Source organism: Pseudorca crassidens, chromosome Y (assembly GCF_039906515.1).
Source record: "Pseudorca crassidens isolate mPseCra1 chromosome Y, mPseCra1.hap1, whole genome shotgun sequence".
NCBI lineage: Eukaryota > Metazoa > Chordata > Mammalia > Artiodactyla > Delphinidae > Pseudorca > Pseudorca crassidens.
In genome coordinates, this window is record NC_090318.1 from 4,412,745 (window position 1) to 4,437,941 (window position 25,197).

Sequence of the window (25,197 nt, forward strand, 5' to 3'; positions counted from 1 at the left end):
AGTGGAAAATACTCAGGTACGTGGCCTGCATAATGGCAATTATCCAATTATTAACTTGAATTTGACCTCTTCTCTTAGCTATTAAATGTTCGGAGCACCTACGCCTGAATCACTCTCCAAATATATTTTTGGATACAGAAAGGAGATAGGAAAATAATCATGTTTTCCAAAAGTACCAAATGGATTCTGAAGAAAATCTAATTTCAGAGAAAATAATTAAATGAATGCTGTTTTCTCTTTAATTGCTTCACACTTACAATCAAGTGTGCTTGGGTTAATACTTTTTGACTTCTAATTGAATTTTCACTGTTCCTTTTTTTGTTTGTTTGTTGTTTTTGCGGTACGCGGGCCTCTCACTCTTGTGGCCCCTCCCGTTGCGGAGCACAGGCTCCGGACGCACAGGCTCAGTGGCCATGGCTCACGGGCCCAGCCGCTCCGCGGCATGTGGGATCTTCCCGAACCGGAGCACGAACCCGTGTCCCCTGCATCGGCAGGCGGACTCTCAACGACTGCGCCAACAGGGAAGCCCACAGTTCCTTTTATTATAAGATGAGGTTATAAGGAAAGGTGCTGACTTTTCAGGTACCATATGGTTTCTCTAGACTATTAGGCAATGTTTGAGGGGCCCAAAAGATGTTTCTAAGACTAATGCTTGTTTTGAAAAGGAAGATTCTACAGGTAAACTTGTGAGAAGCACAGCAATGAAGAGCAAATGCTTCTATCGGAGAAGAAAATGAATCAATAATCCAAGTAGTGACAACTGGGCAGCCCTGTTTCCCTATGATTTCGAAGTCCAGAGCCCAGGGAAACACAACAGGCTGACCATGCTATGCTATACTCAACACAGATAAACATGTTTCAGAAACTATGATCCAACCTGTGGAAAATCAGAATTTATGAGAAAACCTGAATAATTTTAGGTCTGTATGAACAGTAACAGTAGGTAGTGGCTATAATTGCCCTGAGAAATGTGTGAATTTAAGTTTCCAGAAGGCTTGTCCTCAAACCAAGAATTTAAAATCATTCTTCCATGTTTCCTAATAATGACTCAAACACTTTTTTCTCCATTCCATCTTCCATCCAGTGCGCCCTGCATGTGTTCATATGTAGCGGTGGCACTATGATATAGTTAGATTCTGTATATATTTTACACTTTTTTTTTTTTGTGGCCACATTGCACAGGTTGCAGGATCTTAGTTCCCCGACCAGGGACTGAACCTGGGCCCCTGGAAGTGGAAGCACGGAGTCCTAACCATTGGACCACCAGGGAATTCCCTATTTTATACGTTCTGATTGTTGATATTTAATATAATCGCACAATGGATAGTAAACGATGTCTTGATGGTTTCGATTCTTCGGATTTTTTTTTTTGAGCTGTCTTTTGTAGCACATGATTCAGATCAGCACAGGTTAAATTTTGTAAATGATTCAGATGCCCTGCAAAAATAATACGTAACGTCTTTTTTGGTTATATATATATTTCACTATCTTTGGGGGAATCTATCAATTAGATTAAGCTTCTTAATTACAACCTTCCAGGTTTTATCCTTGCTTTGTTTTTTGTTTCCTTTCGCAATACTTGAGATGCATTTAATTCTCCCACTAAAGATATGTTTTAAAAATACCTTTGGGGGATTCTGTCATTTTAAGCTTTACGTACGTCAAGACCGCTGTCACCATGAGAAAGCAAGTTTGAGATTACCGTGATTTTTAGTAGGATGATTTTCAGACTATGTGATATACCTAAACTCTATTCCCTGCTTTTGGTTTCAAGTCAATTGTATGTCAGTTTCATTTTGGTTATTTTTTTTCCGGGTGTGAGATTTCCATTTCTATCATTTTCACACTCTTTTTGTCATTTTGTTATAGGTATGTCACCAGTAAATCATTTAGAGATGCGTTATTATTTTATTTAGTTAGTTTTAATCCAAGCAGAGTATGTGTGCCTCTTACTACGTTGAAGAGGTTTAAGCTTTTATATCTATGGTGATGACTGACGTAATTGTACATATTCCTACTATTTCAAATTGTGTTTTCGTGTCTCACCCTGCCCTTTATCTGGCTTTTTAAAATTTTTATTGGAGTATAGTTGCTTTACAATATTGTGCTAGTTTCTACGGTAGAGCAAAGTGAATCAGCTATACGTATACATATGTCCCCTCTTTTTTGGATTTCCTTCCCATTTAGGTCACCACAGAGCACTGAGAAAGTTCCCTGTGCTATACAGTAGGCTCTCATTAGTTATCTATTTTAGACGAAACTGGGTCACTTGTAGAGACGTGGATGGACCTAGAGACTGTCATACAGAGGGAAGTAAGTCAGAAAAAGAAAAACAAATATATATTAATGCATATATGTGGAATCTAACAAAATTCGTACAGATGATCTTACTTATAAACCAGAAATAGAGACACAGACATAGAGAGCAAATGTATGGATACCAAGGGGGAAGGGGGGTGGGTGGGATGAACTGGGAGACTGGGATTGACAGATATACACTATTTTTATTTTTATTTTTATTTTTTGCGGTACGCGGGCCTCTCACTGCTGTGGCCTCTCCCGTTGCGGAGCACAGGCTCCGGACGCGCAGGCTCAGCGGCCATGGCTCACGGGCCCTGCCGCTGCGCGGCATGTGGGATCTTCCCGGACCGGGGCACGAACCTGCGTCCCCGGCATTGGCAGGCGGACTCTCAACCACCGCGCCACCAGGGAAGCCCAGATATACACTATTGATACTATGTATCTGGCTTCATTTTATCTGTCTTCTTGACGTCTGGTGATTTTCTTCATTGTTGGATTGGTTTCCTTACTTTTTCCTACTTGTTGTTTTAAATATTCAAATTTCCAATCTCTTAATGAACTTCAAAGCTCGTCGGTATGATGATCCTCTTTCTGCAGCAGACAAGGGCGGCAACATACTCCACCGAGTCAGATACCTACCCCCGCCCCCATTCCTTATTCATATTAGTTAGCATTTCTACTCCAGCTTAGATATTAGTATAAAAAAAATTATTTTGGGCTGCGCCACCCAGCATGTGGAATCTCAGCTCCCTGACCAGGGACTGAACACGCACCCCCTACACTGGAAGCATGGAGTCTTAACCACTGGACTGCCAGGGAAGTTCTTTTTTTTATATATATATAAGATTTAAATATTGTATTACAACTGTTTTTGCAAATTAATACATATTTATTTATAGATTTACCACTACGGCTCATAGTGGTCTTTCCTTATCTTTCACATTGAATCCAGTATTTCCTATCATGTTTATTACTCTGGGCTAAAGTATATCTTCTCATAGTGTCTTTATAAAGGATCTTTGCGTAAAACATTTTTTAGAGTCATTTATGCATGAAGAATATCTCTATTTCTTTTATTCGCTGTTACATTATCGATGGTTGTGACTGGAGTTTTATATTCTCAGATTTTGTGCACACACAGTTCCAATACACTGGCTATTTCTAAGGTGACCCCAATGATCCCGGCTTCCTGCTGTTCATAACTTTGTGTGATCTCCTTCCATAGAGTGTCGGTGGTCAAGGAGATTTGTTTCTAGACATGGAAAATTTTAAGGGAGATTGCAGACAGTTCCACATTAACTGACTTTGAGTTCATCTACAGGAAGGTTATCATGGGTGGGTCTGACTTTATCCCATGGTAGGTTTCAAAGGAGAGAATGGGTCCTCCCTAAGAGAAAGGCTCTCCCTGTGGGTTGGTGAAGTTGAAGACATACTGGAGATGTCTTGGGCTCCACCTGCGCTGGACAGATTGTAAGAAGACCCCCAGTGGCCCCCCATCTTCTGGTCTACCTTCTTGTATACGTCCCTGTGCTTGGGCGTGCCCAGGATCTCAGGGTGTGACTTCCCTCTTTCCTGATGCTACATCACACTCCATCTTGCTAGCAGACGCTCTTAGAGACATTCTTTCTCATGCTGAAGAAGCAGGGGGTCATGATGCTGGGCCCACACGGTGAGCTAATGAGTCTGGCCTCTAGGATATGAGCGTGGCCTCTGCCTGAGAGTCAGAAATGGCCAGAGCGTTCAGTTCTACAGCCACAAGGAAAGTTAACTGGGTCCTTCTCCTCTTGAACCTCCAGATGAGAACACAGCCGACCAAAGGCTTGATCGCTCCCTTGTGAGACCCTGAACGCCACACTCACCCAAGCTGTGCCCACATTCCTGACCCGTGGAGACTGTGAGATGATGGATGATTTAATTTAATAAATGCTTTAAGCTGCTACGTTTTGGGATGACTGTCACACAATCAGCAATAGTTAAGGAGTCCATGAATGATCCCATTACAACGTCCATGAAGCAGAGAGTGGAAGACCTTGGTTCTGAATCCAAACAGCCTTTGCTTCTCTCTGACTTATTCTGCTCCATCTATCAACTGGGATGAATAACAGCCCCTCCACCCTAGAGTCATTATACAGATGGTGTTGATTTTTAGAGCCCTGCCCGAGGGACCTAGGGTATATATTTAATAAAGCTATCATTATCATTTCATTGTGCTGATTATTATTCCAGGAACTGAACATGCAGGTTAACGTTGCTCCACTAGTATTTTTTCTACTTCTTAGATCAAACAGGAATCTTACTCAGACAGGAAGGGCTTCCCTGAAGAGCCACGCTTTCAGAACCTGGGACCCTCTCTGGGTTACGTGATAGGTTTAAATATCAGGTCTCTACTCATCCAAGGTCTCTGTAATTACGTGCCTTTTACACTCACCCCCAAACTTCAACAATCTATTGATGTTTGAAGTGAGCGCATTGATTTTTTCTCTCTCTCTTATATTACAATGCCAACGGCTTTTAATAAATGAGCGGGTGGCCTTTATGTGAACTAACACAAGTCCCCTTGATGGGGCAGCTATTAAGAGAGCAGCCAGACAGATAAGCAGAATCATTGCTAAGGCTCTGGCATTGAAACTCTGGTCATCTAGGCTTGTAAATGCTTTGACCGTGACCCCCGACCAAAATCCAAAATATAATGCTCTCCTCTAATTATGCAACTCTTTTTTTTTTTTTTTTTTTTTTTTTAACGGTACGCGGGCCTCTCACTGTTGTGGCCTCTCCCGTTGCGGAGCACAGGCTCCGGATGCGCAGGCTCAGCGGCCGTGGCTCACGGGCCCAGCCGCTCCGCGGCATGTGGGATCTTCCCAGACCGGGGCACAAACCCGTGTCCCCTGCATCGGCAGGCGGGCTCTCAACCACTGCGCCACCAGGGAAGCCCATAATTATGCAACTCTTAACGTCATAAATTTTTAAAAATTCTAATTGCTTGTGCGTGACTAGCCTTTGTGTTATTTATGAAAATTTCTTATGTTCCCAAGTTACTTGATTTTATACAAGGAAATCTTCAACTTTCCTTATGTAAATGAGTACAGCCACTGTGGCAAACAGTATGGAGACTTCTCAAAAAACTAAAAATAGAGCTACCATATGACCCAGCGATTCTATTCCTGGGTATATATCCGGAAAACACAAAAACACTAATTTTATTTTATTATTATTATTATTTTTGGTCACACCACGTGGCTTGTGGGATCTTAGTTCCCCAACCAGAGACTGAGCCCACGCCTTCAGCAGTGAAAGTGCAGTCCTAACCACTGGATTGCCAGCGAATTCCCCTAAAACACTAATTTTAAAAGATACATGAACCCCCGTATTTATAGCAGCATTATTTACAATTGCCAAGACATGGAAGCAACCTAAGTGTCCATCAACAGAAGAATGGACAAAGAAGATGTGGTGCATATATACAATGGAATATTACTCAGCCATGAAAAAGAATGAAATAATGCCACTTGCAGCAACACAGATGGACTTGGACGGTATTATGCTAAGTGAAATAAGTCAGACAGAGAAACATAAATACTGTATGATCTCACTTACATGTGGAATCTAAAAAATACAACAAACTAGTGAATGTAACAAAAAAGCAGCAGACTCACAGATACAGAGAATGAAGCAGTGATTACCAGGGGGAAGGGGGAAGGGGGAGGGACAAAATATGGGTGGGGGATTGAAAGGTACAGATTATTAGGTATAAAATAAGCTACAAGGATATATTGTACAACATGAGGAATATAGCCAATATCTTATAATAGCTATAAATGGAGAATAACCTTTAAAAATTGTGAAACAGCATATCATATACATGTAGTTATATAATAAGAAGAAAGAAAGAAAAAGAAAGAAAAGAAAGAAAGAGAGAGAAAGGGGAAGGAAGGAAGAAGGAAGGAAGGAAAGAAAGAAAGAAAGAAAAGAAAGAAAGGGAGAGAGAGAGAAAGGGAAAGGAAGGAAGGAAGAAAGGAAAAAAAAATCATGCTATGTTGTGTCTGGGGCTAGGACTTTCTCTTTAGCTCTCAGCCACTGTTTAATTCTAAACATGAGACTATTTTTTTACATTTTGAATTTTTATTTAATTTTAATTTTTATTGGCTGCACCGCATGGCTTGCACGATCTTAGTTTCCTGACCAGGGATTGAACCCATGTCCCCTGCGGTGGAAGCGTGCAGCCTTAACCTCTGGACCACCAGAGAAGTCCCTACACCTGAGACTATTTAAAAAAAATACTGATATGTATGACCTCTGCCTTACCTTTTTTTTTTCTAGACACAGGCCGACTTCTCTTGTGACTGTAAAGATATAATAATTCCTAGGGTGCCTTATGCTTTCACTCAAACTGGATCCTAATCATTTTTGAAACAGTCATGGCCCCAGAAGGGAGAAAAAGAGTCATTTGAAAGTTGACGGCTTTTTTTTTTTCTCCCTGAATTGATGGAGCCTTAACTTCTCATTTGATGGAGAACAGCTCCACCTCTGGAAAAACAGACATGCTTTCTTGCATGGAAGTGTTTAAACACAAGGACGCCTGGGTTCTTCTGGGTTCACTGAGAAGGAGATTCCAAGATGCACACTTGCAGAAGCAGACAAGACGTGACTCAACTGGAAAGGATTGTTTCAGGAGAAAAACCCGTGTGAGGGAAGATGGCAGAGGATCTGGGTAAGGCTGGGAGACCCAGCAGAGCTGAACGCAAAGTCTGACTTCTAGCAGAAGAGACAGGAAGGGGGTAGGAAGATTGGGAAAGGTGGTCTCGGGGTCTTGAAGCCAAAGGTGATCATCAGAGGAGTCTTTTGTCTCCCCAGAACTGTCCTGCCTGACACACTCGGGCATTAGGGGGCAATTAGTCTGGGGGAAGTATGGCCACCATACAAACGAGGTGATGGCTTTCGGAGCACAGCCGCTGGAGCCCCTGGCAACCACACTCTCTGCAGTGGAGGACCTGAGAACCACATTTTTATAGCTCTTCAAGGGGCATTTAGTCGCAGAGTTTCTCCTGGACCCACAGCACCTGATTCCAGAGCGTGGAATTGCAATGCAGGTGCACCCAGGAAGCTGATTCCTTTTTTCTTCTTTTTTTCTGTATTGTCAGCCTCAACTGCTTTAACATCAAGTTTTGTGTAGTGTCCCAGCTTAAAATTTGCTGAGCTGCGGGAACTTGAAGGTCCAGCATGTGTCCAGGCTTGGTATAGTGGCGGCCCTAAGGATGCCTGGCCTGACAGGGCAGCAGGAGGGGCCCATACAGAAGCTGAAGGCTGACCACTCAGCTGCCCTGCTGGCAGGGGCTGGGGGAGACGGGGCCAGACCTCTGGGGCTGGGTGCCTACTCTTTGCAGATGGCTAGCTTTGGGAGAAATGCAGTACCATGCCGGACTTCCTGCCGGACCCTCACGTGTGAGTCTCCTGGTTATATTTTGTTTTATGCTCTCCTTTTTCCCAGTAGGGGCAACTCACATACATCCACTGAAACGGCCTCATTTATTCTCTAAGATTGTGTCTACCAGAAATAATAAAATCTCACTGGGAATGCACATTCAAATTCTTATCTAAAGAGCATGGTTTTCTTCTAGAGACTGCTGCTCTATTTTGTGAACTTCCACAGAGCTGGGCAGTGGGGTCCGTGTCAACCTTTCACATTTAGGTTTTGCTCTAATATAATTTCTCCAGGGAGGTCCAGCATGTTTTTCTTGAAATTTCTTGAGCTTAGCCTCATCCGCAATTCAGATGTTCTGCCCATGACCAAGGAACTCGATTTCTCCTTCTTCATTGTCAGCCATAGACGTTCTGGAGTGGTATCACAGTCCTGGTTGAAATGTATCCTCTCTCAGTTCTGGAGGCTAGAAGTCTGAGATCTAGGTGTGGGCAGGGTTGGTTCCTTCCAGGGCTGTGCCAGAGAACCTGTTCCATGCCCTTCCCCTAGATTCTGGTGGACTACTGGCAATCTTTGGTATTCCGTGGCTTTTAGAAGCATCACCCCGATATCTGCCATCAGAGTCACACTGCATTCTTCCTGCGTCTGTGTCCAAATTTGTTCTTTGCATAAGGACAGCAGTCCTATTGGACTAAGCCCATCCTAATGACTTCATCCAAATTTAAATACACCTTCACTGACCCTATCTCTAAGTAAGGTCACTTTCTGAGGGACCTGGAGTTAGTCAGGTGTTCAAGTATGAGTTTTCAGTGTTAACCCACAACTCCAGTGAATCAGACATAACTCACCATTTCAGGACCCGACTTCAGCCATGACTGGGTTGCCCAGGGATGCTCAAAACTTGGCAAAAGAGCGGCTCGATTCCATGACAAAAGCTGGCTCAACTTTTGAAAGAAGCATCCTGCTTCCGCCTTGCCAAGCTGTCAGATTTCCTGAATTACACAGCACAACCTCCGAAATTCACTTGGTATCTAGAAATTATCCCAAGTCTGGCTGATCAAAGAAGCTGTGCTGAATGCCAAAGGTAATGAGTTCAAATTTGCACCGTTGTATTATCCACCTTGGGAACTCTTCACTTTTTAATGTAGCATGACTATATAGATGTCAAGTCCTTTATTTTCTGCACATTCCTCACGTGTGTTTTTAACAGTTACAGCCTGTCTCCTCAGCACCAGCATTGACAATTGTTGGCACTCGAGAATATTTTAAGTTTGTCGTGCTTCCTGGCAGAATTTTTAGAACCTGGATCAAAACCTGCACGGCTAAGAACTCACGATTTTCCCTTAGTAGTTATTTAACCCAAGTTTCATGGTCCATATTTACTACTAATGATTCCTTGTGTATCTATAAGCATAAAACACAGGTTTAAAAGTGTGCTCAGTAATTAAGTCAGTAGTTATATAACCGTGTGTGTGGACGTGGCAAATTTTAACCCAGGCCTCAAAATGTAGGTTTCTTATGTAAAAGGTAGAGGTTAGGATGGGTAATCTTAAGAACTGGACGTTTCCAAGATATTTCATACCTTCGAGGAAAGGGTGAGATTTTCTTTGTCCAGAGATGAACTCATGATTTATCTGTATCATACATGGACTTGCATGTGAAGCAGCATTTAATTTTAAATTACTACTTCAGCAAAAGGGATGCAAATGAGCAGAGTCCACCTACAGAATCCAGCAAGTCTCTTCTGTAGACTGCCACAGAAAGCCCATGGCTATTTTATTAAAATGGAACCCAGTATGGCATTGTGTTAACGGAAGGAATTCAAGAGCATTTAACTGGCGATTTTAACTGACAGAGCACAAACGGGAAAATTAAAAGTCCAAGAATACACAGTTATATAAGCAAGAATTAAACATTCTTGGAGAGCAGATTCAGTTACTGTTCTCTAGAGGCTGATACAAATTTCTCTTCTAAGCTTCTGGAAATAGTGTAGGTTGGTATACAGTACACACGTGAACGCGCGCACACACACACAGGCAATCTTTTTCATGGCTGCCTAATATTCCATTTATGAATGACTGTCATTGGACTTCCATCAATGGTCATTTCGTGGTTTTCTGCACTATTACAAAACAGTTCTGTAGTGTATGCACCCTAAAACATAGATCTCTCTGTCACATGGGTGTGTGTATTTCTGAGTGCGTCCCTAGAAGTGGAAGGAGATGCTGACTCACAGGCCGTGTGCATTAATTTTATTTTTATTGGGGTATAGTTGTTTTACAAGGTTGTGTTAGTTTCTACTGTACAGTGAAGAGGAGTTCCCTGCACTATAGAGCAGGTTCTCATTAGTTATCTATTTTATACATATTAGTGTATACATGTCAATCCCAATCTCCCAATTCATCCCAGCACCACCACCCACCCCCATCTTGCCTCCCTTGGTGTCCATACATTTGTTCTCTACATCTGTGTCTCTATTTCTGCCTTGCAAACTGGTTCATATGTACCATTTTTCTAGATTCCACATATATGTGTTAATATACGATATTTTTCTCTTTCTGACTCACTTCACTCTCCGCATGACAGTCTCTAGGTCCATCCACGTCTCTACAAATGACCCAGTTTCATTCCTTTCTATGGCTGAGTAATACTACATTATACATATGTACCACATCTTCTTTATCCATTCATCTGTCGATGGACAATTAGGTTGCTTCCATGTCCTGGCTATTGTAAATAGTGCTGCAATGAACATTGTGGTACATGACCTCTTTTGAATTCTGGTTTTCTCAGGGTATATGCCCAGTAGTGGGATTGCTGGGTCATATGGTAATTCTATTTTTAGTTTTTTAAGGAATCTCCATACTGTTCTCCATAGTGGCTGTATCAATTCACATTCCCAACAACAGTGCAAGAGGGTTCCCTTTCTCCACACCCTCTCCAGCATTTTAAAATTTTTATTTATTTATTTTTGGCTGTGTTGGGTCTTTTTTGCTGTGAGTGGGCTTTCTCTAGTTGCAGTGAGTCGGGGCTGCTCTTTGTGTGGTGCGCGGGCTTCTCATTGCGGTGGCTTCTCTTCTTGGGAGCATGGGCTCTAGGCACGCGGGCTTCAGTAGTTCCAGCACATGGGCTCAGTAGTTGTGGCTCGCGGGCTCTAGAGCACAGGCTGAGGAGTTGTGGCGCACGGGCTTAGTTGCTCCACGGCATGTGGGATCTTCCCGGACCAGGGATCGAACCCATGTCCCCTGCATTGGCAGGTGGATTCTTAACCACTGTGCCACCAGGGAAGCCCTGCAGCATTTATTGTTAGTAGATTCTTTGATGACGGCCCTTCTAACTGGTGTGAGGTGCTACCTCACTGTGGTTTTGATTTGCATTTCTCTAATAGTTAGTGATGTTGAGCAGCTTTTCATGTGCGTCTCAGCCATCTGTATGTCCTCTTTGGAGAGATGTCAACTTAGGTCTTCTGTTCATTTGTTGATTGTACCGTTTGTTTTTTAAGGGTGAATCTTCTTTGCCGAATTTCCCTCTCAAGGGGCTGATTCACGCTTTTACACACTTATTATCAAAACATCTCCTAGGTGTTGTCGATTTTTTAGTTATCTATCGGAAGGTTAAAAATATGGGTTCCCACCCACGTTTGGATTTGCATTTCTTCCCTTATGAGGGAAAAAGAGAATTTTTTCACTTATTTAAATTTATGTGTATTTCTGTTCTTCTCAAACTCCCTGTTCAGGCTTTGTTGTTTGTGGTTAATATTCTGGACATATTTTAAGTATGGCAGCCCACAGTCTGTTATATAGTTTAATGGTTAGTGTTATGTGTTGCATTAGTCTGCTAGGGTTGTCATAACAAAGTACTCCAGACCAGGTGGCTTAAACAACAGACATTTATTCTCTCCGTCCTGGAGGCTGGAAGTCTGAGATCCAGGTGTGGGCAGGGCTGGTTCCTCCTGAAGCCTCTCTCCTGGGCGTGTAGATGGCTGTCTTCTCCCTGTGTCCGTCTGTGTCCTAATCTCCTCTTCTTTTAAGGACACCAGTCCTATTGTATCACGATCCACCCCAGTGGCCTCATTTACCTTCACCCCCTCTTTAAAGACCCCATCTCCTAATACAGCCACATTCTGAGCTTCTGGGGCTTAGAGCTTCAGCCTGTGAATTTGGCGGGGGTGGGCACAATTCATCACATCACATGTTAGCTGGGTTAGGCTATAGTTCCCAGTAGTCTAATCAAACACTAGTTTATATGTTGTTGTGAAGGTATTTGATCGATGTGGTTAACATCCAGAATCAGTAGACTTTAAGAAAAGCAGAGTGGCAGGGGGGGATAAATTGGGAGATTAGGATTGACACATACACACTACTATATATAAACCAGATAACTAATAAGGACCTAGTGTATAGCACAGGGAACTCTACTCAGTACTCTGTAATGGCCTGTATGGGAAAAGAATCTAAAAAAGAGTGGATATATGTATATGTATAAATGATTCACTTTGCTGTACACCTGAAACTAACACTACGTTGTAAAGCAACTATATGCCAACATAAACCTTTTTAAAAAGATGCAGGAAAAGCAGATTACCCTTGACAATGGAAGGGGTTCTTTCCTGGTCAGCTGAAAAGCCTTGAAATTAGAGGTGAGATTTCCCACAGAAGAAGATATCCTGTCTCAAGACTAAAACATCAGCTCCTGCCTAACTTTGCAGCCTGCCTTACCGATTTTGAATGTCACAGCACCCGCAAACGTGGGAGCCAATCCCTTGAAAGAAATCCTAGGTGTGATCTATAAAATAAAAAGTGTATATAACGTATAATAGATAATATACTTTTGTGTTTATAATATAAATATACGTGATATGTATATACATCTTTAGATAGATAAATAAGAGTTATCTCCTACATATATATAAACCACATATTATATGATATAAGATACGGATCAAGGTGTTTTGGGGGTTGGTTCCTTCTGGGGGCTGGGAAGAAGGACCAGTCCCAGACCTCTGTCATGGGCTTGTTTTTGGTTTTATTTTCTTAATATATTTATTTATTTACCTATTTATTTATTTTTGGCTGTGTTGGGTCTTCATTGCTGCACGGGCTTTCTCTAGTTGCAGCGAGCGAGGGCTACTCTTTGTTGTGGCGGGCGGGCTTCTCATTGCAGTGGCTTCTCTTGTTGCAGAGCACGGGCTCTAGGCGCACGGGCTTAAGTAGTTGTGGCGCACAGGCTTAGTTGCTCCACGGCATGTGGGATCTTCCTGGACCAGGGCTTGAACCCATGTCCCCTGCACTGGCAAGTGGATTCTTAACCCCTGCACCACCAGGGAAGCCCTGTGCATGTTTAATATATAGAACTTAATGACATGTGGAGATGGTGTCTACTCCCATGAAACCATCGCCACAATCTCTGCCATAAATGCAGCTATCACCTCCAAAAATTTCCTCCCATTCTATTTATTACTACTACTTTTTGTGTGTGATAACATTGAACGTAAGATTTATCCTTGGGCTTCCCTGGTGGCGCAATGGTTGAGAGTCCGCCTGCCGATGCAGGGGACACGGGTTCGTGCCCCGGTCCAGGAAGATCCCACACGCCGCAGAGTGGCTGGGCCCGTGAGCCATGGCCACTGAGCCTGCGCGTCTGGAGCCTGTGCTCCGCAATGGGAGAGGCCACAACAGTGAGAGGCCCGCGTACCGCAAAAAAAAAAAAAAAAGATTTATCCTTTCAGTACATTTTTAAGTCTATAATACAGTATTGTTAGCTATAGGCTCTATGCTGTACAGTAGATGTCTAGGACTTAATTTGTCATGTATATGACCAAAACTCGGTATCCTTTGAACCCTCCTACACTGTTGGTGGGAATGTAAGTTGGTGCAGCCGCTGTGGAGAACAGTATGGAGGTTCCTCAGAAGACTAAAAATAGAGCTACCATATGATCCAGCAATCCCAGTCCTGGGCATATGTCCAGAAAAGACAAAAAGTCTAATTCAAAAAGATACATGCATCCCAATGTTCATAGCAGCACTATTTACAACAGCCAAGACATGGAAGCAACCTAACTGCCCATCGACAGATGAATGGATAAAGAAGATGTGGTACATATATATAATGGGATATTACTCAGCCACAAAAAGGAATGAAATAATGCCATTTGCAGGGACATGGATGGACCTAGAGATGATCATACTAAGTGAAGTAAGTCAGAAAGAGAAAGACAAACACCATATGATATCACTTATATGTAGAATCTAAAATACAACACAAATGAACTTATCTACAAGAGAGAAACAGACTCACAGACATAGAGCACAGACCTGTGGTTGCCCGGGGGAGAGGCATGGGGGAGGGGAGGACTGGAAGTCGGCCTCTGGACAGAAGTCTGCCCTCCTCCCTGGGTGCTGACATTGCAAACAGAGCAGACTTTCCTTTCTTCCAGCCTTGCCTCTTTACTGGCTTTGGAGCAGCGGGCAGCCAGGCCCCACTTTCGGTAACAAAGAGAACAGTTTGAAAGCCGCTCAGCATTCTCTAAGCCCCTTGGGTGCAGGCAGATGTCTGCAGGTGTGCGCGTTGCTTCTTTCAGGACCTATGAGCACAAAATCTGCACGCCCAGAGAAGGGAGGAACTTTGTCTGGGATTCCCCGCCCTACTGAGTAACAGGGCTTTGGTCTCTGGAATCAGAGCAGTGCAATGCTCACCATGAAAACACTTTGGGAGTCTCCCCGTGTCCTGCTCAGCGGTCACCATCTGCCTGTGGCTGTCCCCGCTTGGCATCTCTACCACGAAACTCACTTCTTGTAACGCGCCCCTCACCATCCCCATCAGTGGAGTTAATGTTTCCGTAATATTAGGAAACATAGAGCTTGGTGGTCACAGTAATGTCTTTTCTTGCAACATCCTAAACGGAACGGTGGCCACGGAACTGTGTTGATTAGCTCCTGCCTGCTGGTCTCCAGCGCAAGCAGGCTTTGGGAGAACAAGAACACCCGGAGGACAAAGGGCAACAGGAAACTGCACTGATATTTATCGATTCTCTACCTTATCTGGAGAAGAGTGAATAAAAGGCAGGTACCGGAACTGCTCAATACAGGGATACTAGTTGAGCATGGCTGCAAGAAAAGACAGAGGACCGCAAACTGGTGACGAGAAACGCTTCTGTAAACTACTGGCAGCCTGAATCAGCACACCGCTCCCCCTTCTTTCAGCGACTCCCAAGCTCGGAAATAAGAGGTGAAAACGACATGACTTTTGCTCTGCCTTGTCAGCCATGACATGTTACAGCAAGGCTGACCCTCCACCAGACTCCTTTTGTCGATGCAGGGGAAGCAACCCCACTGCTGGGAAAGCTCAGCGGGTTACTAGGAAGCTAGATGCACGTTATTAATTCCTGCCTCAGTTATTTTTCACACCACGGAAATGATTCTAAAAATAACCTGGAGAATTATGTAACTCTCTTTGCCATTATACTCTTGCTTCCCTGATTTTTTTTTTTCTTTTTAAATGAACTTCTAGACGGATCCAGCATGGGCTGCTTTCGCTAGAAGCAATATAAAAGATGTCTATTTCAGTGGACCCTTCTTCTTCATGAAGTTCTAGAGCTGCACTGCTCCTGGGACTTATGACTTAATCTCTGCAGTCTTGGCTGTGCCGTTGAAGCAGTGGGTTAAGTTGTAAAATGAGTGTTTTAACATCTAGTGCTCTAACAGTGAGATGTAAATGTTTTCACTGCCTTTCTACAGCCCAGATTCTCCAAGAAAGTAAAACAGGAGAGAGACGGTGAGCTCATCATTTTGAGGATGTGATAGACCAGGCTGGGTTCACAGAAGAGGACAGACTGCAGGGGGAAAGCCCCCAAGCTAATGGCGTTGGAGAATTTTGGAGGGATTGACATCTTCTAAGTCTACCCTTCGATACCCACTGGTATGAAATCCAGCCTTTGGGGGCACTGTACAGCTTGGAGGTCAAGATTAACCTTCCCTCACCATGGTTCACCTTGTTTCAAAAAGGTTTTCTTCCATTCCTTTTTAATGAAAGGAAAGTACTCAAAGGCATCTTATTACGACAAGGAAATCTCAAATTGCCATTCAAATATACTCCGAGGTACCTGGTACTGTGGATTTAAGTCATTGATGGAACCAGAATGGGCTGGAAAAACAACTAGAAGCCCCCAGGAGTGCCTTGAGAGCTCCAAACAAGATAATTTACCTTCTTTATTTTTCGGAGATGGAGCACGTTGAATCCATTGTGCATTCCTTTTAAACTCTACGTGAAATGCTCTAGTGAACACAGGATTTTAGTGAGTAGAGAGCTGATCTATGATTTCTGTGTTTGCTCAGTTTTACTTATCATTGGAATTAAATCATTCAATGGAATCTATTCAGTTTGGTGAGAATCGAAAACAGGTGGCAGTAAAAACACGTGCCATGTTTGAAATCTGTTTTTTCTAATGCTTTAGAGCTTCAGGGTCCCTAAATAGATCTTGTCGAGTGTTTTGTTTTTTTTTCTTTAATTCCCATCTGTATTTAGTGTTTGCTTTTGAAGTAAATTCATTGAGGGCAGAACTCTACCTTCTTTCATCCATAAAAAAAATAGATTATTCTCATTTTCCTTCTTGAGTGAACCATGATAGCAACTGAATTAAGCTGACCCAGGTACACATACTTCATCCAAAGTTCAGTTTAAGGGATTAGATGAAAGCGGGTATGTTGTACTTACCAGTAAAATGGGCAAAAAATCTCTTAGAAGTATCATCTTAAAGAGCATATATTCCAAAGTGATGTGAATGTGAAAAGACACTGAATATCGATGAAAAATTTGGCCGCACTGACTCAGAGCAAAAGCTGGGAACATATGCAAACCATCTGCTTTCAATTCTTCCTCTAAGTTTAGGAAGATAGGGTTTTTGCTATCAAATTCCTATTCATCTTATAACTAGGAATGATACTTAGATTAATGTAGCATCCTGGCCAACTCTGCTCTGACCTTTACCAGGTATGCTGCAGAATTCCGTTGCTGATACACAATAAAATCAAAGGGAAATGTTAAGGGTCAGAACAATCGAAACTCTTTGAAGAATTATGGCCAATTTTCTATTTTTTTTTTAATCCACAGAGTCTATTACCATGCTTCGCCCAAATGACGTTCTCAATATACAGTTGAACCTTGAACAACATGAGTTTGAACTATGCAAGCCCACTTATACATGGATTTTTTTTTCAACAGTAAATACTACAGTTCTAAGTAATCCGAGGTTGGTTGAATCCCAAGATGCAACCGGGGACACAGGGACCCAACTGTATGTTACAGGTAGACTTTTTACTGTGCAGAGGGTCACTGCCCCTAAGCCCCATGTTGTTCGAGGGTCAACTGTGTCGTTATTGGGTTGATGACTGAATGAATGACTCCAAGTTATACTGCACCTTGCAATTTGCGAGACCACTAGCCATCGAGATAGAGACATGAAGAGTTCTCTCCCTCTACTGAAAACCCCTCATAGCAGGGAGCTTACCATTTGTTGCCCTTCTGCAGGAGAGTAATAAAAATAATAAGAAAAACAATAGGATGCCTGGAAGAGAATGCCCCAGATTCATCTTGTTTTCCAGAGAACATAATTGCTACAGTTAATTAATACTGCTCCTTAAGAAAAGGGAGCCCTCCTGCATTGTTGGTGGGAATGTAAACTGGTGCAGCCACTATGGAGAACAGTATGGAGGGTCCTTAAAAAACTAAAAATAGAGCTACCATACAACCCAGCAATCCCACTCCTGTGCATATATCCAGAGAAAACCATAATCCAAAAGGATACACGCACCCCTATGTTTACTGCAGTGTTATTCACGATAGCCAAGACATGGAAGCAACCTAAATGTCCACTGACAGAGGAATGGATAAAGAAGATGTGGTACAAATATAAATATATATATATATATATATATATATATATATATATATAATGGAATACTACGCAGCCATAAAAAAGAATGAAATAATGCCATTTGCAGCAACATGGATGGACCTAGAGATTGTCATACTGAGTGAAGTCCGTCAGATAAAGACAAATATCATATGATATCACTCATATGTGGAATCTAATTTGAAAAAAAGATACAAATGAACTTATTTACAGAACAGAAATAGACTTACAGATATCAAAAACTTAATGTTACCAAAGGGGAAACACTGGGGGGAGGGATAAATCAGGAGCTTGGGATGAAAACACACACAAACACACATACACATACACACACACACACACACACACACACTCACACACACTACTATATATAAGATAGATAACCAACAAGGACCTACTGTATAGCACAGGGAACTCTACTCAATATTCTGTAATAACCTATATGTGAAAATAATCTTAAAAAAGAGTTGATATATGTATACATATAACTGAATCACTTTGCTGTACACCTGAAACTAACACAACATTGTAAATCAACGACACTGCAATAAAATTAAAATTTTTAAAAAGTCAGAGATCCACCATAGAACACTGGGCCTAGAACTAACAACACTGTGTTGTACATTTAATTTGCTAAGAGAGTAGATCTCATGTTAAGTGTTCTTAGACAATAAATAAAAATACATATATTTTTAAAAATGCTGCTCCTTAATACTTCTGGGAAGAAAGAAAGGGAGTGAAATCACCTTGATCAAGCTCCTAGGATATGGAGAACAACCTCCAGTGCTTTCAGAGGTGCCTGCCCACTGCCTACTCTGGGTAATCGCCTCTCCGTGACGTATGATTATCTGCACTGTTCAAATAAGGAATTGGAGACTGAAGAAGGTTAACTGTGCTGGTAGTTTCAAGCAGTTGATAAACGGAAGCACTGGGGTTCTAACCCTTATCTTCCACGCCCAGGTCCAGAGCTGCTCCCTCTTTACTGGTATCTACTGAATGAACGTGAATTAGTTCATGCTACACTTGTCTTCACTTTAGAGATTTCTCTGGCGTCAGAAAGCATTTAGAAACAAGACGACGCCCTTTGCAGAATGCAAAGCAATTCGTTTCCAGCCCACGACTTCTCCCTTCTTTGCTCCTTGAAGGCATCCTTGCCATTCAAGACATCGTTAGTATACTGTGTTCAGGGTCCACACTGAACTGAGCTGGTGGCAGTAAGCAAAGGGCTCTCCCTTCTCTGAAAGAGATTGTGACTTAGCCGGAACGTAATGTGTATGCCTGATCTCACAGTTTCTGCAGGTCAGGAGTTCAGGCACAGATGAATCCTCTTGGTAGAGGTTGGCGAGGCTTCCGTACAGGTGCTGGGCTGGGCTGAGCTCTCATGTGGAGGACTGACTGGGGAAGAATCCATTCCCAAGCTCAGGCAGGTCACTGTAAGATTCTGTTGCCTAGTGGCTGTTGGTTTGAGAGGCCACCATCTTGCTGGTTATCACCCAGAAGCCACCTGCTTTTCTGGGCCATCCTCAGCTCACATGGCCTCCCAGCATGACCATCGACTTCTTCAGCATCAGCAACAGAGAAAGTCTCTAGAGAGAGTCTGCTAGAAAGATGCAGTTTTATGTTGTATAAACACAGGAGTGACATCATAAGCCTGCGTGCACTGGCAGATACAAGGATACAAAGGCCGGAAGTCAAGAAGTCAAGGATTATTGGGGTGGTTTCCTTAAAGTCTGTCCAGCATAGGAGGTTGACCAAAAAAGTTATCAGTCTGCTTGTCACTATATACATTTGCCCAAACCCACAGACTGTACAGCACCAAGAGTGAACCCTAATGAAACCTACAGACTCTGGGTGATGATGATACGTCAGGGTAGGTTCACCCGTTGTAACAAATGCCCCACTCTGCTGGGGGATGTTCATCATTAATCTCCCAAGTCTGACTTTCAATTCTTCCATCATCTGGCCTTGACCTACATTTCCAAGCTCTCAGCGTTGGGTGCAACACTTCTCTCCTTTCCCACACAAGACCTGCATCACTTCACGTCTTGCCTTTCCTTCCTTGTTCATGGGGCTGTCCAGTGTCAGGTCAGTGGGTATGCATCCTGGCCCTGTCGCTGTCACTGACTGGTTGTGTCTGGTGGATACCCGTTTCGGTTCCATCTAGTTTATCCCAGCAACTACAGCTGTTTCTCTTTGGGGGACCAACTGTTTTCTGCCCTTCAGCTCAACATTTCTGATAGACTTGAGTCCAACTCATGCTCCACAGTGGAACTTATAACCTAGATTTTAGTCAACCAGGAGGTTATACTTCCTGACCACGGAGATTGGTTCACAGATCATCACGTGACCCACAGTGAAGACGACTCCATGAGAATTTGATGGGAAATGCTGAGATACAGATCCTTAGTCAAGTGTGAAAAGATATAGCCCTTGATGCTACTGGTAACCAGAACATTAACACTTCGCTGTTTAAGAAGAATTTTAAAAATACTATTATTTAAATACCCTAATACATATGTATCCTGTTTATTTATATATCTATATTTATGCATGCATTGTATAGAGATCACATATCTGGATTATTTATACATTTTAAATATGTAAAAACATATTTAGGTACACGTTTCCCTGTATCATCTGACACTCCAGTACCATGTGTTCCCAAAGAGCAGGATTCTCAGTCAATGGTTACTTTTTGATAGAGTTGTCATCCGTGTACAGTGATGCCGATACGGTTTTTTAAATATCTTACTGATTATTGCCCTTATTATTTTGTTTTTAAAAGGGTAGAAAAGGGAGCCATGAAGGTGTTAGTATTATAACATGAAGTACAGGGAAGTTCCTGGCGGTCCAGTGGTGAGGACTCAGCGCTTTCATTGCCGCGGCCCAGGTTGAATGCCTGGTCGGGGAATGAAGATCCCGCAAGACACGCAGCAGAGCCAAAAAAAAAAAAAAAAAAAAAAAAGACGTACATGTTTCAAAAAGTTAATGAGATTGAAGACCAATGTGAACATCATTCAGTGAGATAAAAAAATGGAATCTCCAGCTTTTGGGACTCAGATTTGCCAATGGTGTGCGCCATTCTGACGGAAACGAACACCAAAAAACCAAAGAAGTGTGAAACGCTGGTCTACTGTTATTGGTGATTTTGCCTAAAATAAATATTTCAGTGTTCATTTTTTGTTTTATGGACCTACAGTTCTCTTTTCAGCGTGGAGTTTGTTATCTGATTTTCTCACGTTCAAATGTTGTGTGGGACTTCCCTGGTGGTCCAGTGGTTAAGACTCTGTGCTCCCAATGCATGTGGCCGGGGTTCGATCCCTGGTCAGTGGACTGGATCCTGCATGCAAGCCACAACTAAGAGTTCGCATGCCATAATTAAAGATCCCGCATGCAGCAATGAAGATCCCGCATGCTGCAACTAAGACCTGGCACAGCCAAATAAATAAATAAATAGAAAAAAAAAACCCAGAAAAAACAAATGTTGTGTTAATTTTTAGGAACATTTTGTGTAAGAAAGGAAAAGCTGCCTACGTGACTTAAAATCATCCTCACATTATGCATGACACATACTCTACTCGGCTACTAGCACATGCCTGGGATTTTAAGAGAATGCATTTTATGATGTCCATGCCCTACCAAAAAAAATGTCCTGGCAAAGAATGCTACCTAAGTTTTTTCTATGTTGGGGGACTTCCATGTGTTTTTTACAACAGTACCATTTTCCTGTTATGTTTCCCTTGTTCCCATTAATTCTTTTCTGCAGGAGGCTGAAGGACCTAAGCTGTCTTTAACTCTTTGTCACAATAATGGTTGCCTCTTTCTACGTTATCAGTGTGAAGTATTACCAAGAAATAAAAAGCTCCTCTTCAGGACAGACAAAGCAGCAGGGAAGTAGTTTTTTTTTTCTTTCTTTCTAATGTTTGTCACGTTATGAAACCCACTTTGGTTGGATACAGGTCCATCCTGAATCTCCTCCATTTAAAGTAAGTTCAGGGCTTCCCTGGTGGCGCATTGGTTGAGAGTCCGCCTGCCGATGCAGGGGACACGGGTTCGTGCCCCGGTCCGGGAGGATCCCACATGCCGCGGAGTGGCTGGGCCCGTGAACCATGGCCGCTGAGCCTGCGCGTCCGGAGCCTGTGCTCCGCAACGGGAGAGGCCACAACAGTGAGAGGCCCGCGTAGCACAAAATAAATAAATAAATAAATAAAATAAGTGCAGTCAGACTTGTGGTTGCCAAGGGGGAGGGGGTGGGGGAGGGATGGACTGGAAATGTGGGATTAGCAGATGCAAACTGTTATAAATAGGATGGATAAACAACAAGGTCCTCCTGCACAGCACAGGGAACTCCATTCAATATCCTCTGATAAATCATAATGGAAAAGAAGATGAAAAAGAATATACGTGCCACATCTTCTTTATCCATTCCTCTTTCGATGGACACTTACTTAGGTTGCTTCCATGTCTTGGCTATTGTAAATAGGGCTGCAATGAACATTGTGGTACATGACTCTTTTCGAATTATGGTTTTCTCAAGGTATATGCCCAGTAGTGGGATTGCTGGGTCATATGGTAGTTCTATTTTTAGTTTTTCAGAAACTAACACAGTATTGTGAAACAATTATATTCCAGTAATGATGTATGGGAAAAAAAGAAAGAAAAAGAATATCTATAACGGAGTCGCTTCACTGTATAGCAGGAATTAACACTGTAAAACAACTATACTTCAATAAATAGATTAAAAAATAAAAGGGAGATTCAATCAACGACATGGCTCAGAAGGCCAGTGCTCTAACAGACTTTTACTCTGAAACAAGAGAAGAGGTCCACAGATGAGAGCCAACAAGGCAAATCTAGCCCACTGCTTGTTTTCCATATAGGAGCTCAGCCTACTGAATAAGACAGACACCTAAGAGTTGCCATATGACCCAGCGATCCCACTTCTGGGCATATATCTGGACGAAACTATAATTCAAAGAGATACATGCACCCCAATGTTCACAGCAGCACTACTGACAATAGCCAAGATATGGAAACAACCTAATGTCCGTCGACAGACGAATGGATAAAGAAGATGTGCTATATACACAATGGAATACTACTCAGCCATAAAAGAGAATGAAATAGCCATTTGCAGGGACATGGATGGACCTAGAGGTTATGCTACTAAGTGAAGTAAGTCAGATGCAAAAGGACAAATACCATATGGTATCACTTACACGTGGAATCTAAAATATGACACAAATGAACCTATTTACTAAACAGAAACAGACTCACAGACATAGAGACCAGACTAGTGGTTGCCATGGGGGAGGGGAGTGGGGGAGGGATGGAGTGGGAGTTTCGGATTAGCAGATGCAAACTAGTATATATAGAATGGATAAACATCAAGGTCCTACTATATAGCACAGGGAACTATATTCAATATCCTGTGATAAATTGTAATGGAAAAGAATATGGAAAAGAATATGAAAAAGAATATATACATAACTGAGTCACTCTGCTGTACAGCAGAAAGTAATACAACATATTGTAAATCAACTGTACTTCAATCAAAAAATAAATTTAAAAATAAACTTCAATCTACTAACCACCTCCTTATGCATATTCTCGTTAAATTATTTAGCCGTTTGCTTTTTTATAAAAATTCCCTAAAATAAATACCTTGCCCTTTATCAGTATTGCCATCCTCAGACTCCTTAAGTTAAAACAAAAAAACAAAAAGTATTCTACTCAGGAGGAAATGGGTCTGCTGTAGTCCTGCACATTTAAATGAAATTTCTCTGTGTATTTCAGGATTTGGAAGCCACATTTTACCTTTTCAAGGCCAGTAGATTTTCTGCAATGGAGTTCCTGCACCCCCGAAGGTTTTCTCAGAGAGGCAATGGGGTATTTAGATTGGTGCCAAGTGCAATGGCTAGCAAAGGATCCCATATCATATTCTCATCCCACTTGATTTAAGACAGGCTCCATAACAAGCACATCTAGATGCAGAAGTAGTACACTCCGTCCTTCCATCACAGGCTCTGTCATTTCCACATTCCAATAAGTATATCAAGGAACTCTGAGACATACAGATGACCAAGAGGCACATGAAAGGATGCTCAACATCCGTTAGAGAAATGCAAATCAAAACCACAATGAGGTATCACCTCACACCGGTCTGAATGGCCATCAACAGAAAATCTACAAACAATAAATGCTGGAGAGGGTGGAGAGAAAAGGGAACTCTCTTGCACCATTGGTGGGAATGTAAATTGATACAGCCACTATGGAGAACAGTATGGAGGGTCCTTAAAAAACTACAAATAGAACTACCATACGACCCAGCAATCCCACTACTGGGCATATACCCTGAGTAAACCATAATTCAAAAAGACACATGCACCCCAATGTTCATTGCAGCCCTATTTACAATAGCCAGGACGTGGAAGCAAACTAAATGTCCATCAACAGATGAATGGATAAAGAAGGTGTGGTATATATATATAATGGAATATTACTCAGCCATAAAAAGAAATGAAATTGGGTCATTTGTAGAGATGTGGATGGATCTAGAGTCTGTCATACAGAGTGAAGTAAGTCAGAAAAACAAATATCGTACATTAATGCATATATGTGGAATCTAGAAAAATGGTACAGATGAACCTATTTGCAGGGCAGGAACAGAAAGGCAGACGTAGAGAACGGATGTGTGGACACAGAGAGGGAAGGGGAGGGTGGGATGCACTGGGTGATTAGATTTGACACATACACACTACCATGTGTAAAACAGACAGCTAGTGGGAACCTGCTGTATAGCGCAGGGAGCTCAGCTTGGTGTTCTGTGATAGTCTAGTGGGATTGGATGGAGGGGTGGGCGGAGGGAGGTCCAGGAGGGAGGGGATGTGTGTATTCGTGTGGCTGATTCACTTCGCTGTGCAGCAGAAACTAACACAACGTTGTAAAGCACTTATACTCCAATAAAAAATAAAAATTAACAAAAAAGGAACTCTGAGCTCCTGGGTGGCGTCAGCAACTCAGAAAGCCTTCATTCAGCACAAGTGCACATGTGCGTTCTGTGCATCGCTATACAGTAAGTCCCTTACGTAGGAACCTTCAAGTTGCGAACTTTCAAAGATGCGAATGTGCATCTGGTTCCAGCAAGGAACCAGAACCTGTTCCAGCAACGTCACGAGTGAGTGACATTGCAGCTCGCCCTCCATCTACTATTGCTGACGATCCTTCAGCTCTACCATCTCCCACCTCCTCTCCCTCCTCCAGTCCGTAACTCTCCTTGCCTGTTCCCTTGATGCCAGCCCCTGGATGCCCGCTGTTGTACTGGACTGCTGTGCTTTTCCAGGTACTGTGCTGTAAGATAAATGTTTTCTTTATTGTGTTTATTTTTTATGTATTATTTGTATGAAAAGTATTATAAACCTGTTACCGTACAGTACTACATAGCCCATGGTGTTAGCTGGGTACCTAGGCTAACGTTGCTGGACTTACAAACGCTCTCTTGGAACGGAACTCGTTCGTATGTAGAGGACTTACTGTACATCCTCCAAACTCATCATGAGATACAGGCAGC